Here is a 19,843-nt window from a genome sequence, read left to right as displayed (position 1 = left end):
AATAACCTCACTAATCAGATCCGGTGTTTAGACCCATCACTATGAAAGCATCTTCATCAAAAGTATAAAGTTGGGGCGCCTGGGTGGCTCAGATGGTTGAGCGTCAGCCTTCAGCTCAGGTCATGATCCCAGGGTCCTGGGATCGAGTCCCACATCCGGCTCCTGGCTCAGCGGGGAGCCTGCTTCTCCCTCTCCCTCTGCCTCTCTCCCTGCTCATGCTCTCTCTCTCTCTGTATCTCTGTGTCTCAGATGAATAAATAAAATCTTAAAAAAAAAAGTATAAAGTTGAAGGCTGGGCAATTGAAAGTTGCCAGAGGGGCACCTGGGTGGCTCAGTCGGTTAAGCATCTGCCTTTGGTTCAGGTCATGATCCTGGCATCAGGGTCTCTGCTCAGTGGGGAGCCTGCTTCTCCCTTTCCCTCTGCTGCTCCCCCTGCTTGAGCTCTCTCTCTCTCTCAAATAAATAAAATCTTAAAAAAAAATTTACTAGAGATATGGTAAATATCCCCGTAGGAATACCATATTAGGTTCATAACTTATTTAACTGATCAAGTGGCTGATGATTTTCTTTCTAGCATGTTATACAATGTTTCTGGTTTACTCAGGAATTCTGTCGTCTGTCACAGACTTATACCAGTCATGAAGATAAATTACAGGTGAAGAATGTTATCTACCACGCAGCAATACTAAAAGCCAGCAAATCCAGTTTCAGCAAACCCTAAAGGTCCCAGAGATGCCGTTACCCCTGCACAATGGAAGTAATTTATTGGTAGCTGTCAAAACTCTTCAGGCAGGGGTGCCTGGGTAGCTCAGTCAGTTAAGCATCTGCTCAGGTCATGATCCCAGGGTCCTGGGATTGAGTCCCATATTGGGCTCCCTGCTCAGCAGGGAGACTGTTTCTCCCTCTGCCCTTCCCTCCTGCTCATGCTTTCTCTCTCTCTCTCTCAGGTTGTTTGTTTCTAGGTTACCAAAACAAAAAACTCTTCAGGCAGGATTCCTGTGGATTTTAAGAATCAAGTTACTTCATTTTTAAAAAGTCATACCTGACTTTTGAGGGTACTCTAATAATGTGTATTTCTAGTGTTGACAGACACTAAATGTATATGTATAGTAAATATTTCCAGAACATGCATCCTTAAACTGTGACTTCTCACCCAGGGCAGAGATTTGCAACCTGCAAAACCAAAACCTCTTACCAGCTTTGGAGCAATTCCTACAGTTATTTCAAAGCTACTTATTTGGATAGTTTAGATAAAATGCATCTATAACCATTAGGAATCACTTTGCAGTTTATTTGGGTTGAATTTTGTTTCATGTTTGTCTAAGTACCCCTTCCTCTGTCCTTTAAGATTCAGAAGAGCAATGGAGGAAATCAACAGCTAATGATGGAGTTTTTATTATATTGCATAGGATTGACATTATATAGTAGAAATCAACTACTGTAAAATTCTGGGGGTTAATAATCTTTTTTTAAATAAAGTTTTTTACTTAAATGAAGCTTTGCTGGTATTAAGTGTTAAGCATTTTGCACTATTTATATAATTTTTTAAAAAGCTTGCAAAATACCTTTGCTAAAATAAAAGTAATGTAACATTAAACCATGTAAGGCAAAAAATAATAGATTTAAAAGAGAAATAGATGAATTCATTATCATGATTTGAGACTTCAACACCCCTCTGTCAGAATTGACAGAGCCAGCAGGCAAAAATTAGTAAGGACATAGTTGAATTCAACAACATCATCAATCAACTGGATACAATCAACATCTACAGGCCACTTTATCCAACAACAGCAAACTACATATTCTTTTTAAGCTCACACGGAACATTCAGCAAGGTAGACTACCTTCTGGACATAAAACACCTTAACAAATTAAAAGAATAGAAATCAAACAATATCTTCTCTTATGAGCTAACTAGAAACCAATAACAGAAAGATAATAGGAAAATCCTCAAACGTGGAAATTAAACAACACACTTTTATTTTTTTATTTTTTAAATATTTTATTTTTGCGAGAAAGAGTGAGTGCACAAGAATAAGCATGAGCTGGCGGGGGGGCGGGGGGCGCCAGGGGAGAGGGAGAAAAATATTCCCCACTGAGCAGGGAGCCTGATGCTGGACTCCATCACAGGACCCTGGGATCATGACCTGAACCAAAGGCAGACGCTTAGCTGACTGAGCCACCCAGGTACCCTAAACAACACACGTTTAAATAACACATTGGTCAAAGAAGATATCTCTAGAGAAATTAAAAAAATACCTTCAGGGTGCCTGGGTGGCTCAGTTGGCTAACTGCCTTCGGCTCAGGTCATGATCCCAGGGTCCTGAGATCGAGCTCTCCATCAGTCTCCCTGCTCAGTGAGGAGCCTGCTTCTCCCTTTCCTGCTCCCCCTGCTTGTGTGTGTGCTCTCTCTCTCTGTCAAATAAATAAAATCTTAAAAAAAAAAAAAACCTTCAACTACATGAAAATGAAAACACAACTTATCAAAATATATGGGATGCAATGAAAACACTTAGAGGGGAATTTATAGCATTGAATACATATATTAGAAAAGAAGAAATTTCTACAATCAATAATCTAAATTTCCACCTTAGGAAACTAGAAAAATAAGAACAAATTAAATCCAAAGTAAGCAGAAGAAAAGAAATAATAAGAATTAGAACAGGAATCAATGAAATGGAAAGCAGCCAGAAAATTAATGAAACCAAAAGCTGTTTCTTTGAAACAATGAATGAAATAAGCCTCTAGTCAGGCTAATAAAAACAGGACACAAATTACTGATATCAAAAATGAAAAGAGGACATCATTATAGATTCCATGGACATCAAAAGGATAATCAAGGAATAGTATGGACAACTCGATGGCCCACAGATGTGATAACTTAGATTAAATGGATCAATTCCTTGAAAGACACCATCTGCTAAAATTCACACAAAAATAAATAGGTGAAACAAATAGACCTATATCTATTAAAGAAATGGAATCAATAATTAATAGACTTCCAAAACAGAAAATATCAGGTACATTGGTGAATTCTACCAAATATTTAAGGAAGAAATTTTTACCAATTCTCTGCAGTGTTTTTCAGAGGAGAGGAGCAGAGGCATACTTCCTAACTCGTTCTACGAGGACAGGATTACCCAAATACCAAAATACATTGCAAGAAAATAAAACTACAGATGAATATCTCTTATGAACATAGATGTAAAAATCTTCAACAAAATATTAGCAAATCAAATCCAATGACGTATAAAAAGAATTATATACCACCGCCAAGTGGGATTTATCTCAGGTATGCAAGGCTGGTTCAACATTTGAAAATCATTTAATGTAATCCATCACATCAATAGGCTAAAAGAGAACAATGTAATGATTGTATTAATAGATGCAGAAAAAGCATTTGACAAAATCAAACACTAATTTATGATAAAAACTCAGTAAACTAAATATAGGGAAATCTTTCCCAACTTGATAAAGAATAAAAAACAAAACAAACAAAAAAAGCAAACAAAAAAACAACCAAAAAAAACCCAAAAACCACTTACAGCTAACATCATACTTAATGGTGAGAAACTTGAAACTTTCCCACTAAAATCAGGTACAAGGCAAGGATGTCTCCTTTAACCATTCCTTTTCAACACTGTACTGGAAGTTCTAGCAAATGCAACAAGACAAGAAAAGGAAATAGAAGATGTACAGATGGGGAAGGAAGACACAAAACTGTCTTTGTTCACAGATGACATGATCATCTATGTAGAAGATCTGAAAGAATCAACAAAAAAACTCCTGAAACTAATAAGCAATTTTATCCAGTTTGCGGGATCCAAGGTTAATATACAAAAATCAATCATTTTCCTATACACCAGCAATGAACAAGTAGAATTTGAAATTAAATTTCAAATTTACCTAATACCATTTAGTATTCAAAAAAATGAAATACTTAGGTATAAATGTGACAAAATATGCACAAGACTTATATGAAGAAAACTACAAAATTATGAAAAAATCGAAGAACTAAATAGTCTATGTTTATGGATAGAAAGACTCAGTATTGTTATGGTGTCCATTCTTCTCAATTTGATCTGTAGAGTCAATGCAATCCCAATTAAAATCCCAGCTAGTTATTTTGTGATTATCAACACACTTATTCTAAAATGTATATGAGGAGGCAAAGGCCCAAAATAGCCCACACGATATTGAAGGAGACCAAAGTTGAAGGACTGACACTACCCAACTTCTAGACTTACTATAAAGCTACATTAGTTAAGACTGTGTGGTATTGGTTAAAGAACAGACAAATAGAACAGTGGAACAGAATAGAGAGCCAAGAAATAGATAAATAATGTCAACTGATCCTTGACAAAAGAGATAGTCTTTTCAATAAATTGTGCTGGAACTTAGGGAATTTCCATAAGCGAAAAAAAAAAAATCTAGACACAGACCTTATGCCCCTCACAAAATTAACTCAAAATGGATCGCAGGCTTAAGTGTGAAATGCAAAATTAAAAACTCCTAGAAGATCACATAGGAGAAAACCTAGATGACCTTGGGTATAGCAATGACTATTTAGATACAACACTGAAGGCACAATCTATGAAAAAAGAATTGATAAATTGGATTTATTAAAATTAAAAACTTATGCTCTTCGAAAGACCATGGCAAGAGAATGAGAAAGCAACTCTTGGGAGAAAAATATTTGCAAAAGACACATCTGATAAAGGATTGTTATCCAAAATATAAAAGAACTCTTAAAAACCAACCATAAGAGAACAACCTGATTAAAAAAGCCAAAGACTTAAACAGACACCTCATCAAAGATGATATTCTGATTACAGATAAGCATGTGAAAATATGTTTCACATCATAAGTCATCAGGGAAATTCAAATTAAAACTTTGAGAGCCCTCCGTACTCCTATTAGAGTGGTCGAAATCCGGAATACTGATAGCACCAAATGTTGGTGAGGATGTGGAATGAAGAGAACTCTCATTCATGAGTAGTGGGAATGCAAGATTGTACAGCCACTTTGGAAGTCAGTTTGGTGGTTTCATACAAAGCTAAACACACTCTTACCATGTGATCCAGCAGTTGTACTCCTTGGTATTTACCCAAAGGAGTTGAAAACTTATGTCTACCCAAAAACCTGCACACAAATGTTTATAACAACTTTATTCATAATTACCAAACTTGGAGGCAACCAAGATATCTTCAGTTGGTGAATAGATAAATTATGGTACCCCCAGACAATGGCATAGTATTCAGCACTAGAAAGAAATGAGCTATCAAGCCATGAAAAGGCATGGAGAAATCTTAGATACATATTACTAAGTGAAAGGAAACAATCTGAAAAGACTACATACTGTATGATTCTAACTGTAAGATATTCTGGAAAAGGCAAAACTATGGAGACAGTAAAAAAGATCAGTGGTTGTTGGGTGCTGTCGGGTGAGGGGGAGGATAAAAAATGTCATCTTAGATAGTCACATACTCAATTAGCCCACTTGCTGCTGTCATTTCTCAGTATTCAATTTATGTCATATGGCAACAAGTGGGGCCTCAATGCATCTTTACACAATTTTTTCAACTGGTCTGATTTAAGAATTTGTAAATCTTCGTGTTATAAGATGTTGAGTGTGAAAGATACAGCAACTATTACAATAATTAACATTACATTGGCAGTATAGGGTGCTTACATAATATTACACAACTTATTTAGTGAAAAGGATTCTGGTTTTGTTATCAAAGATCTGAATTAGAATTTGAGTTGTATCATTTATTCATTATATGACTTTGAATAAGTCATTTAACTTCTTCTAGGCTCTAATAACCATTATTCTGACTACTATATAGTTACAGAGACCAATGAGATATTCAATGGGCATTGTATTAGGTAAACTGCAGAGGGGTCTGGATAGATAAATTTCTATTAATAGTGCATATCCTCAGAACAGATTGGGCAGTGACAGAGTGAGGCAGCAATTTGTGTGTGATTGTTCTCGGTCAGGACATCTGGTTAGAGTCTTCTCTTACTATTTTACATGAAATATATGTCTATATGTGATGAGGATGGGCCTGCTCTGAAACCGTAAGCTGTAATTTCAGATCCCACTGGCTTCTAACAAACTGACCAAATGTAGCACTGTTGCAACTTAAGCACAGGGACTGCATCTTACCTTTTCTTTTTCTTTTTTTTTTTTAAGATTTTATTTATTTATTTGACAGAGAGAGACACAGCGAGAGAGGGAACCCAAGCAGGGGGAGTGGGAGAGGGAGAAGCAGGCTTCCTGTGGAGCAGGGAGCCCGACACGGGGCTCGATCCCAGGGCCCTGGGATCATGACCTGAGCTGAAGGCAGACGTTTAACGACTGAGCCACCCAGGCGCCCCGCATCTTACCTTTTCACAAAGTATAAACTTAAAACCTTGTTGAGTGAAATGAATTTGGGGGGCACCAGAAATTTTCAGGCACTCATTGGTATGATTAGAATATTGTGGGTCTTTTCAGGGAAATAAAGCTTCCCTGGATTTCCTTGTGCTCCAGTAGAAAGCCCTAGCTTCCCAACACTCTTCACATACCATAAGAATTAGATCTGTATCTACTTGTCTGTTTAATTGCTCTGATCTGAAATGATGATAAAATTTCTTTTATATTCCTGAGAAGAGCCAAATGGTCACAAAACAGACTAGGTCCCTAGGTTAAGCCACAGTGTGCAGGTCAATCGATAGCAGTATCACTTACCTATAGAGTGTCCAGATATTTGTGTGGGACATTGGACCTTGCTCTCATTTTGATACCCTTGGGGGGTGGTGGGGGAAAGGCTAGTATACTCATTATTCACTTTCACTATAGGGTAACTAACACAAACTCTGTCTCTGGTCCACAATACCATATGTGCATATTCAGGATAAAATAATAGAGATAAATATTTAAAGCTCAATGGTTTTGGCATAATTATATAATAATACTGAATTTCTAGCCAAGGGGACTGATGGCCAGAATGGGGCCTGAACTGTAGATGCCTCACCCAGCACCTCTTTTTTTAAATCCACACTTAGTTTAGGAAAAAAAACTTTTGAGTATGGGGCAGGGCATAGGCAGAGCATGTAGTGAGGGAGAAGTGAAAGTATAGGAGATTATAGTGCAGCTGGGACCTGGGAAGGGCCAGAAGTCTCCACTCCCAGAGGGCGCATGGTAATAAGTTAAAGGGGACACAACACAGGAGCCAGAGGTCACAAGACTTGAAGGTGAGGGTTCTTTGGTAACTTATCTGCTGCTCTTCCAGGAGTTATGCCCCTGAGTATGGATAGAGGTGCTCCAAAGTCCTGAGGGAAATGTGGGTGTGTGTCCCTCCCCCAGCAGCAACAGGTCCTCTAGAGAAGAACTATCTTGTTAGGAAGGCCAGGCAACATCAGAAGGATGCCCAGGATTTTCAGACTAGCTGAGGCTATGGTGAGGTTGAGAAGAGATATGAAGAAGATCAAAGGGCCTCCAGAGGGTGGGCAGAGGTAGCGATTAATTGACCACAGCACAGCCAGCAGGGAGAGGCAGAGCACTGACCCAGCCTCATTGGAGGGAGGATGCTCCAGAGGGGGTGCTGCATTACTGGCTGTGGGGACTGCCCTGGATAAAGGAGTGGGTCCATTTGGCTCTAGGAGCTCCAAATATATGTCAAACCTCCATTCTGCTACTTACTAGCACTGTGACCCTGGGCAAATCACTTAACCTTCCTCCGCCTCAGTCCTACCGGCAAAATAGGGAAAACAAGACTGCATTTTAATGTGTAACTACATCCTAACGTGAGGATTGGCACATGGTGAGCCCTAAATAAATGATAGGTATTCTCATTGTTCAGTCATTATTATACCTGTGGGGCCCTTAAGAAGGTAGGAATTATTTCTGCAATGAGTTGTTTCATGTCTGACTCTCCCTCCACCCCCAGCCCCAAACACGCAAACACATCTGGACTTAAGCACCCAGACAGTAGGGCCAGGGCCAGTGTCATTGTGGCATGGGCAGAGGTAGCTGTTAAATCACACTTCTTTCTTTCAATTGTATAAGGAATTCTGCACATTGTAGTAGGATTCCCTAGTCTATTAACATATTCAATAATGAAATATTGCCATCTTTTTAAAAAAGTATCTCTGCTTTTGTCAAGTGGAAATTGCCCTTAAAGAAAGGGCAAGATTGGGGGCGCCTGGGTGGCTCAGCTGGTTAAGCGTCTGGCTCAGGTCATGATCCCAGGGTCCTCGGATCAAAGCCCCACGTTGGGCTCCATGTCAGTGGGGAGACTGCTTCTCCCTCTCCTCCCTGTTCGTGCTCTCTCTTGCTATCTCTGTCTCTCTCTCTCTCAAATAAGTAAAATCTTAAGAAAAATAAGGAAGGAAAGAGCAATATTGGCCCAGGGTCCCACAGCTAGTGAGGCATGGACTCCAGCCAAGACTCTGTCTTCAGAGTCTATTCTCCCAAACATTACATTACATGACTATACAGAGAGATTTAAAGAAACATTTTACAATACAAACAGATACAATGTTTCATGCATAAATCATACACAGAAATCTAATTATTATTACCATCTTAATTGCAAAAGGTATGTAGTACTCTTGCAGTCAAGAACTATCAGAGCTGGAAGTTACTTCAGAGATGACAGTTTCCTTCCACTTTACTGATGGGGAAATGGATGCCATGGAAGTTTAAGTGATTTTTCCAAGCAGTTCAGCGGAGCCAGAGTGACTGAGTCAGGGACTGAGTTCTACTTTCTTTGCCCTCCAAGAGTGGCCTGGGAGTAGATTCCATAACATCCTGAATTGCAAATATGGACCTATAGTGACTGGCACACAGATTACTCCTGCTAGAGATCTTCCAAAAGATGTAGAGATATTCAGAGTGACCTAATTTCCCATTAAAAGAGGACTTTGAAAATGTTAGGAGACAACGGCAAAATATGAAATAGCAATTATCCTTGGCTCAAGACACTCCCAATTAATGGACATACCAATTAAGGGTACACTTTCTGGGTAGTTTGTTCTCAATAGCCAGTTTTACATCTCTCTGCTCCTTTATTTAAGGGACCTGAACATATTGGTATATTTTGTAGTGTTCAATGTAGTGGTCGATGTTTTCTTTAGGTTGTCTTATATAGTCAATAGGATATTTTCTACCAAGGTTATGAATTGGGGGGATGAGAGGAGTATTACACATTGGATACACCAGAGGGTAGAATGGAATGAATTTGGGTACATTCAGTTAGCAAGAATTCCAAAAATCTGCCAAATTATGGGGGAGACACGGCAGAAAGGCAGAACAGATTGTGTCACATAGAACCATTTGAGCAGGAGTGCTTACTGCCCTGAATGCAGGAGACATGGGAATGGCAAAGATCTTAGAACTCAACTTGGAGGATGCAAACTGGTTCAAATGCAATAGAATAGGAGAGCAAGATAGATGCAAAGGAGGACAAAGGAGCAGAGAGTAAGGGGATAAGCAGAGTGGTGTTATCAAAGCTAAGGCTAGATAAATTACTTAAGAGGAAATGGTAGCTGTGAAACTTGAGGGTAGTTATAGTTTAGGAGGAAAGAAGGAAGTCATCAGGAGGCATATCAGCAAGGAATCTGAGCAATTCTGATGACAAACTAAAGATAGACAGGTTGCAAGCACTTGGTCCTACAGCAATAGAGATAGCAGAAGTAGTATTTTTATATAATTTTAAAAATATTTTTATTTTGAAAACTTTCCACCTATAGAATGTTTGCAAGAAGAGAACATTAAATATCCATATGCCCCTTACCTAGATTTACCAGTGGTTAACATTTTGCTAGATTTGCCTCTATCTATCTCATATGCATCTTTAGTTAATGAAACATTTATATTACCTGTGAATTTTAAATAGTTTGTGTCACACTTAACACCTAAATATTTCGTCATTTATTTTCCAAGAACAAGGGCATGAAAACATGACTACAATTTACTTACCACCTTCAGGAGATTTAACATTGATATAATCCTATATCTAAAATTTGTATATATGCAAATTTTCCCAGGTGTCCCAAAAATGTCCCTCAAATTTATAGCTTTTTTCTCCCCTCCAATCCAGTATCCAACCAAGGATCACACATTGCATTTAGTTGTTATATCGTTTGTGGTCCCCTTTAATCTATGATAGTTCCCCAGCTTTATTTTCTTTCAAGACTGCCGTTTTTGAGTCCAGATCAGTTGTTTTGCAGAATGTCCCTCAATTTGGTCTTGTCTGTTTTCTCATGGTTGAATTTAGGTTAAACATTTTTTGTAGCAGTACCATATAAATAGCACTGTAGACAATAAGCTTTACAGTAAATGACAGTGAACCAAGGTCCTACAATCCTGCTGCTGATTCTACTTGTCATAGTGAATATGTGTTTTGTGAAGAACAAACGGGATGTGCTGAAAGCTGATCTAGACCTGCATGACATAAATTGTATTCATCTCAAAATCCTACTTCCCTCTGTGCTACGTGTAGCTCAGGAATCAGAGGGCTGGCTTCTGTTACTGATAATCAAATCTTTTTCATTCTAGAGCTTATACTTGGTACTTTCCTTTGTCTTAAAGGAACTGATTTATAAAACAGATACAATATGTTTGGCAATGTAAGTATCAAGAATCAACCTCAAGATAGGTTTGAATCTTGCTGTAATTCATCTTCAAGGGAAAGTGAAATCTGTTCACTATTCAGGCAACACATTTTAGTCAGGGTGGCTAAATCTGCCAACTGGTTTGCTTAACATTTATGCAAAAATTTGTATTTTTGTGAACAGCTTTATCATACATGATTGTATTTAATGCTCAGGATGATCCTGTGAGGTTGTGAGATGATTGGGGCCTCAGAGCGGAGATTTGGTTGGTCCTATTTTCCAGAGAGACTCACATCTTTGCTTGTTGGGCTGGTCTGCAGCCGCACATACACTACATTCCCCTCTGCCTGAGAAAGGTTTTTGTTTCAGAATTGGTTCCTGGAAAGATCAGGTTACCAGAAAAATCAGGTTAATTAAGATATTTGAATTCACAATTTCTGTAGAAAAATGGCCAGTTCTAAAACAAAAATCTCACTTTAATATGTTGTTTTCATTGCATGTTACCTAATAAATTATGACATCTATTTGCTCATTGAGTTTTCAAACTTTCATTTGGAACTCACTTTGCTAGATCTAGGTTGACAAGTTGGATATGATACCTTTAGGATATGTGAATATTTGCATGTCCTTATATTCAGGTCTGTGTCCAAAAAGATTTAAGATTGCTTACAGAAATACATGTGATTTAACAGAAAACAATAAGAAGAAAAAAAGTAAGTAAACGCAATTGGGATCAAAGAAAAAGAATGCCAACAATGAAATTCATATGCAACACAAAGTGTCAGCTGTGGGATTTTGTTTTAAAGGTTGAAGATACTTGAGTGTAAGCATGTTCCTATGCCAAGGGGAAAGGAGAAAGTGAAAATTAAAGATGGAGTCAGGGGTGATGATTGCTGGAGCAAGGTCCCAAGCGGCCTGGAAAGAATGGGATCAAAACCAAGAGGGCGGGAGTGAGAATTAGTCACTCATCAACTCAAAGGATGTGCTTGTGGATGAGGCACAAGGATGAAGCAGCAATGGTTTTTGTCAGTGTGGAACAGAAAGTAAGCCAACCTCCTCTCCTGGTGCTCAGGAATGTGGGGAGTGGACAGCAGCTTCAAATATCCAGTGAAGCCCTGTATTCTAAAATTAGAAAACCCAGTCTGTATTCAATTTTCTTTAGCCACCCCGCTGATGACTAAAACTCATGGACTGTGTTGCCTATGTTGCAGAATATGTAAGTCCTCATTGGTTTCTGGGAGTAATTGGGGCCTGGGAAATAGATTTGATTAGATAGGGCAAAAGTTGTAAACCTACCTTCCCACCATCTTTACCCTGTGGTCTCTTTAATTCAACAAATGTAAGTGCCTCCTGTGTGTCATATAGCCTGCTCCCTCATTCCAGTTTTTGCTTTTGCTCATCGTTTCTGAAGAAATTACTGATGAAGAGTTCTAATTCTAAGCTGTTCTCTTGGGTAAAGTCTGCAGAGATTCAGGTCAAGTGCATCTCAAGCCTAAGTAGGTGCAGGATCTTCTTTCCTATTCAGAAATAAAATATTTTAAGCTGGTTGTTTGCTTTTGTTTCCAACACCAAGGAGGCTGTAATTAAGCAGCAAAGCCACACATATTTTTTTGAGTAAGGCTAATAGGCTTCTGGGCATGTTGTGGAATCACAATTTGAGAGGCTAAAAAAAAAAAAAGCCTTAGAAGACCATCTAACAAAACACAGCTCTCTTCTTTTAGAGGTAAAAAAAAAAATATGTCCTCAAAGAAACTTAATACAAGCACACACCTAGGAAGAGGCAGAGCTGGACCTATTAGTCTTCTGACTCCTAGACCAATGGTCTTTCTAGCATAAGATACCGCTCACCAAATAAAGCTTGACTAGTGGACTCAAATTTCACAACTGCAAACAGGCATTTCTTTGGGAGCAAGAAGTTTAATGTTACCTTCCTATGTGAGTTAGAATATAATATCAATATTTGCATTTAAAGTGATTGTTTTCAGAGCACTTATATTCGTCCTTCCGTTAAAGTGGGCAACCACTGAGTAACAAGGATTATCAAAACTCTACACAACAATGGGAGGAACTGGTGCACTTTCATGTCTGATTATTTCATTTTGTGAACTAAGTGCTCTGATCTCCTAAGGAGTTTCCAAGCTAGAGGTATGTTATCCTTGAAGATAGGAAACTAAGATAACTAAGTACATATTTATATACAGATACCACAAATTTAGTACTTGCAAGATCAGATTCTTGGCATTTTGGGGCATGGGGTGGGAATGGTACTGTAATGTACCACTCTGGCATCTTTGTTTTGTGGTCACAGAGTATCAGAGCTGGAAGAGATCATTTTAATTCTGCAATTTAGAGGGAGGAACTGTGATTCAGAGAGTAAGTGGTTTGTTCATGGGTTTTGAAAAGCAAAAGCTATTTGAATAGTTCAGTCATTGATTGCATCTCTCTGGTTGATTGTATTCTGCTCACATTAACCACTCTGTGGTATACTACTATCAAATCCCAGTTACTTCCATTTTTATTTCTCTTTAATCTCAATGATAACCAATCTACCTGGGATCCTAAATTCTCTCTGGGTCTTAGCTTTTACTATTTCATTTAGGATTGTGTGGTGTTACAGAATCTTGACTTTGTTGTAAGACAATTTTGCCATTTTCATGGCTTTCAAGAAACAGAGCTAACAGAAGCAAGCAAAATTTTTAGATAAAACAGCCTCATAGAAAAATCAATGCCATTTATAAGACTTAGTTAATTTTAACCAAGCAGTTATGTTCAACTTAATAGGTTTCTGTTGAAGGGTCCATTATAGTCATAGTACAGAGACCCCAAATTATTTCAGACACATTATTACAATGTTACAATATATTTTATGATTTCTGTACTGGTTGCTAGTCTATGATAAGGAAAACAAAACAAAATAAAGAGGAACATTGCTCCAGCACATTAACAGTGAGCTTATTCTAATTAATATGTAGGTGTTCAGTTAGCTTTTCATTAAAAATTTGCATATAACCAAGTGCATAATCTCATAAAATATCTAAATTTTATATACTTTTCCTGTATTTGGAACATGATAGTACTAGTCAGATAATCAAAACCATTTGCATAAGGTGGGAGAGCTTCATTTTACATATGAGGGGGCTAAAGTTCAGCAGCTTGAATGCCTTCAGCCAGGTCACAGAGCTAGCTACCTCTTATCTGTGGCTGGGACGGTCTAAACCTGGGCTCTCTATTCTGTTTGTTTCTTATCCTGATTCTTCCCCAGTTACAGATGACTTTGTAATGATAAGTAGCTGTCTTAAGTGCCTGGGAGACCATGTGCTATTCTAGAAAGAGCACAGGATTTAGAATTTGATGGGGAAGGGTTTGTGTCTTAACCCCACTTCTTGAGGCCAGTGATCTAGATACAACTTACTTGCGCTCTCTGGAGCCAGTTTCCTTATTTGTCAAATTGGGGTGACTACCTGACATATAGAGTTGTGGAGAAAGTGTGATGTGTGTGAAATGTGTGGCATTTAGCAAGTGGTTAACATGTGGTTTATCCATCCCCCATGAGGCTGAGGCTGTGTACTTCCTGAAGTACAGGCTGCCCCAGTGAAAGCACCAAGTAACGGGTTCATGGACAGATAAATTAGATAAATGAGGGAGGAGACAAGGGGAATAATCTTTATTAGTTCACTTATTATGATGGAACCAGTCTAGTTCTTTGTGGGGGGAAAAAAAACCTGGAGGGCCAGCACTACAAATCTGCTGGACAGGTCCAGACTTTAATGACTAAAATGGCCATTTTGCTTTTATTTGTATAGTTGTCTTTGGAAAAAGAAACAGTATATATATATATTTTTTAATGTTGGAAGAGGAATAATTAGAATAATTCTTCCCAACAGTGTTGTCATGTTTTAGTGTTAGAGTGAACAACTTTTTAGAAAAAGTAATTAAATCCATACAAAGTAACTACTCAGATTGTATAATAATCATTATTTTAAAAAGATATGTTCTAAATTTATTTGATTTGAAACTATGGAATCTTTCATATATAGCTGCAAAAAAATAAGTATTTCTTAAACTTGGAAGTACCATGTCAGCATCAATATGGCAAAATAATGAAATTTATTTGTAACTATGTCAGTATGCCCTACTCCCTAGGCTGAGAGCAGGCTGAGAATACTGGAGTCCTGGTCATCCCTACCCCACCTTGCTTAGGGCAAATGTTCCAAGAGGAGAGATGAGCAAATAAGCAAAGTCGAGGGTGTTGTCCCTCCCAGTTTGTAAAGCAGGGTGTCACTAGGAGAGAAGGGGCCATTGTGTCTACCCTAGTTCTGGAGCAGTGGCTGACAGATTTTGCCCAGGGACAATCCATAAGAATAGAGAGCTCTGACATTATTTGAAATAAAGTTCGAGCCTAAGGGTGTCCCTAAAAACAATGGAGATTTTGGTGGTAAGCAATTAAGATGAGGTTTGTAAGTAGCTCCATCAGTGCAATAAACTAAACTATAAACCAGCTAGTTTACCAGAGAGAAACAGGAAGAGACAGCTAAAAAGCATCCTCCTGGGATCAGAAAAAACCCTCAAAGACTGGCCTCAAAAAATAACCCTGCAAAGGGACCTAAATTTAATGGCCCAGATTATGGAACAATGAACGTTCCACATAATGTAAATAATGTAAAATTCTGTGACTGATTTGTAAGTCTTGTGATTCTTCAAAAAGTTAAACACAGACTTACCAAGTAACTCGGTAATTCCACTCTTAGGTATATACCCAGGAGAAATGAAAATAATAAAAAGGCATGATGTACTGATTCATAGTATAGCACGAATGCTAAAGGAAAGAAACCAGCCAAAAAAGACCACATATATGATAGGATTCCATTTATATGAAATGTCCATATAAACAAATCTGAAAGGACAGAAGTATTATCTTTGCCTAAGGTGTGGGATGGGGTAGGTTGGGAGAAATGGGAAGTGATAGCTAATGCACTGAGTTTTGGGATGATGAAAATAATCTGAAACTGATTGTGGTGATGATATACAACTGTGAATATTCTAAAAAACTACTGAATTGTACACTTTAAATGAGTGAATTGTATAGTGTGAGAGTTACATCTCAATCTTGCTATTATTTAAAAAAATTGTATAGGCCTTGGATACTGACTCAAACACACTGAAAAGCCATTTATAGCATTTTCGTTAATATTTGTTGAGATGTGCTCTTACGATTTGTATACTTTACTGTTTTGTTTTTAATTGAGGTATAGTTGACACACAATGTTATATTAGTTTCAGGTGTACAATGTGGTGATGCAACAACTCTATGCTCACCAGAGGCAATCATCTGTCACCATACACTATTACAATATCATTGATTATATTCCCTATGTGGAAACTTTTATCCTCATGACTAATTCATGCCGTAACTGAAAGCCTGTATCTCCCATTCCTCTTCACCCATTTTGCCCATCCTCCTACCTCCTTCCCTCTGACAACCATCAATTTATTCTCTGAATGGGTCTGTTCATTTATGTTGTTTTTAAGATTCCACACGTAAATGAAATCTTATGGTATTTATCTTTCTGATTCATTTCACTTAGTATAATACCCTCTAGCTCCATCCATGTCACAAATGCAAGATCTTGTTCTTTCTTATGGCTGGGTAATATTCCATTTTTTACACAGACACATGTGCACATGTGCGTGCACACACACACACACACACACACACACACCCTACATCTTCTTTATCCATTCATCTGTCAATGGATACTTAGGTTGCTCCCCATATCTTGGCTATTGTAAATAATGCTACAGTAAACACAGGGGTGCATATATCTTTTCAAATTAGTGTTTTCTTTTTGTTTGGATAAATACCCAGTAGTGGAATTACTGGATCATTTGGTATTTCTACTTTAAAATTTTTTGAGGACCTCCATACTATTTTCCACAATGCCTGTACCAATTTACATTCCCACTGACAGTTCATGAGGGTTCCTTTCTCTCAACATCCTTTCTAATACCTGTTATTTCTTGTCTTTTTGACTTTAGCTGGTCTAGGTAGTATCTCATGTGGTTTTGATTTGTATTTCTCTGTTGATTAGTGAGTGATGTTGAGCATCTTTTCATGAGTCTGTCATCTGTAGTCTTCTTTGGAAAAATGTCTATTCAGGTCCTCTGCCCATTTTTAATTGGATTGTTTGTTACGGTGTTGAGTTGTAGAAGTTCTTTATATATTTTGGATATTAAGCCCTTATCAGAGATGTCATTTGCAAATCTCTCTCCCATTCAGCATGTTGCCTTTTTGTTGATGGTTTCCTTTGCTGTGTAAAAGCTTTTTTTGGTGTAGTCCCAATAGTTTATTTTCGTTTTTGTTTCCCTAGCCTCAGGAGACCTATCTAGAAAAATGTTGCTATTGCTGATGTCAGAGAAATTACTGCCTATGTTTTCTTCCAGGAGTTTTATGGCTTCAAGTCTGGCATTTATGTCTTTAATCCATTCTGATTTTTGTGTATGGTATAACTGGTTCAGTTTCATTCTTTTGCAAGTAGCTGTCCAGTCCAGTTTTCCCAGCACCATTTATTAAATAGTCCATCTTTTCCCCATTGTATATTCTTACCTCCTTTGCTGTATATTAGTTGGCCATATAAGCATCGGTTTATTTCTGGGCGCTCTGTTCCATTGATCTATGTGTCTTATCTTTGTGCCAGTTCCATATTGTTTTGATTATTACAGATTTGTAGTATATCTTGAAATCTGGGAATGTGATACCTCCATTTGTTCTTTCAAGATTGCTTTGGCTATTCAGGGTCTTTTGAGTTTCCATATAAATTTTATTATTTGGTCTAATTCTGTGAAAAATGCTGCTGGTATTTTGTAGGGATTGCATTGAATGTATAGATTGCTGTGGGTAGCATGGACATTTGAATATTAATTTTTCCAATCCATGAGCATGGAATATCTTTCCATTTGTTTGTGTTGTCTTCAATCTCTTTCATAAGAGTGTTTTATAGTTTTCAGAGTAAAGGCCTTTCACCTTCATGGTTATGTTTATTTCTAGGTATTTTGTTATTTTTGATGCAATTATAAATGGGATTGTTTTTTCAATTTCTCTTTCTGCTACTTTGTTATTAGTGTATGAAAACACAACTGATTTGTGTGTATTAGTTTTGTATCCTGCAATGTTACTTAATTCATTTATTATTCCTAATAGTTCTGTATTGAAGTCTTTAGGTCCTATGTAAAATATTTTATGTTGTCTGCAAATAGTGATAGTTTAACTTCTTCCTTACCAATTTGAGTATCTTTTCTTTTTCTTGTCTGGTTGCTGTGGTTAGGACTTCTAATATGATGTTGAATAAAAGTGATGAGTGGACATCGTTGTCTTATTCCTGTTCTTAGAAAAAAAACTCAGTTTTTCACTGGAGTATGTTAGCTGTTTTTCATATAATGCCTTAATTATGTTTAGGTATGTTCCCTCTACACCCACTTGTTGAGTTTTCTCATGAATGGATGTTGAATTTTGTCAAATGCTCTTCAAATATTGAGATCTGATTTTTATCCTTTATTTTGATAATGTATCATGTTGATTTGTGAATATTGAAGTTTCCTTGCATCGGCCAAATAAATTCCACTTGATTTTGTAGATGATACTTTCAATGTATTATTAAATAGTTTGCTAATATTTTGTTGAGGATTTTTGCATTATGTTCATCAGGGATACTGGTCTGTAGTTTCCCTTTTTGTAATGTCTTTGTCTGGTTTGGTATCAGGGTAATGTTGGCCTTGTAGAATTTATTTGGAATCTTTCCTTCCTCTTCAATTTTTTGGAATAGTTTTAGAATAGGTATTAACTCCTCTTTAAATGTCTGGTAAAATTCACTGTGAACCCCTCTGGTCCTGGACTTCCGTTTTTAGGGAGTTTTTTGATTACAAATTCAATTTTGTTACTAGTAGTTGTTTTTCAGATTTCTTATTCCTGATTGTTTTGGAAGACTATATTTCTAGGAATTCTTCTAGGTTGTCTGATTTGTTGGCATATAACTTTTTGTAGTAGTCTCTTAAAATCCTTTGTGTTTTTGTGGTGGTGGTGGTGGTGATGTCTTTTATTTCTGATTTTCTGTACTCTATTTTTCTTGATGAGTGTGGCTGAAGTTTCATCAATTTTATCTTTTGAAAGAAACAGCTCTTGGTTTGGTATTTTCTACTTTGTCTGTAGTTCACTTATTTCTGTTCTGATTTTTATTATTTCCTGCCTACTATCTTGGGCTTTGTTTCTTGTTGGTTTTTTTTGTTCCTTTAGGTATAAGGTTAGATTGTTTGAGATTTTTGTTTCTTGAGGTAGGACTGGATTGCTATAAATTTTCCTTAGAACTGTTTTCACTGTGTCCCAAGGACTTTGGACAGTTTTCATTTTCCTCCATGTTTTTAATTTCTTCATTAATCCATTGGTTGTTTAGTAGCATTTTTTTTTCCTTGTGATTTTTAGTTTCTTGCCATAGTGGTTAGAAAAGATGTGTTATGAATTCAGTCTTAAATTTAGTAAGACTTGGGGCACCTGGGTGGCTCAGTCAGTTAAGCATCTGCCTTCGGCTCAGGTCATAATCTCAGGGTCCTGGGATCGAGCCCACTGGGCTCTTTGCTCATCAGGGAGTCTGCCTTGCCCTCTCACTCTCTCTCAAATAAATAAAATCTTTAAAAAAAAAATTTAGTTAAGACTTGTTTTGTGGCCTAACATGTGATCTATCCTGGAGAATGTTCTAGGTGCACTTGAAAAGAATGTGTGTTCTGATGTTTTTGGATGCTATGTTCTGAATATATCTGTTAAGCCCATTTGGTCTAATGTGTTGTTCAAAAACAGTTTCCTTATTGATTTTCTGCCTGGGTGATCTATCCATTGATGTAAGTGGGGTGTTAAAATTTCCTACTATTCTTTTATTAATACTATCAACTTCTCCCTTTATGTCTGTTAATAGTTGCTTTATGTACTTAGTTGCTCTAATGTTGGGTGCATAGGGATTTACAGTTGTTTTATCTTTTTGTTGGATTGATCCTTTTATCACTAGGTAATGCCCTTGTCTCTTGCTATAGTTTTTGTTTTAAATATTTTGTCTAATATAAATAGTTACTCTCTTTCACTTCCATTTGTCTGTATCTTAAAGTCTGAAGTCTCTTATAGGCAGCACATAAATCTTTCTTTCCTCCACCACTCTATGTCTTTGGATTGAAGTATTTAGACCATTTAAGGTTAATT

The 19,843-nt window shown here is 37.3% G+C and overlaps 1 pseudogene; it reads left to right on the top strand.

The window, feature by feature from the left end:
- The window catches only part of LOC110592075, a 31,235-nt pseudogene extending 29,853 nt beyond the window's left edge, over positions 1 to 1,382 (top strand).
- The last annotated feature ends 18,461 nt before the right edge of the window (positions 1,383 to 19,843 follow it).

Source organism: Neomonachus schauinslandi, chromosome 3 (assembly GCF_002201575.2).
Source record: "Neomonachus schauinslandi chromosome 3, ASM220157v2, whole genome shotgun sequence".
In the NCBI taxonomy this organism is placed as follows: domain Eukaryota; kingdom Metazoa; phylum Chordata; class Mammalia; order Carnivora; family Phocidae; genus Neomonachus; species Neomonachus schauinslandi.
This window is presented reverse-complemented; position numbering and strand designations above follow the sequence as displayed.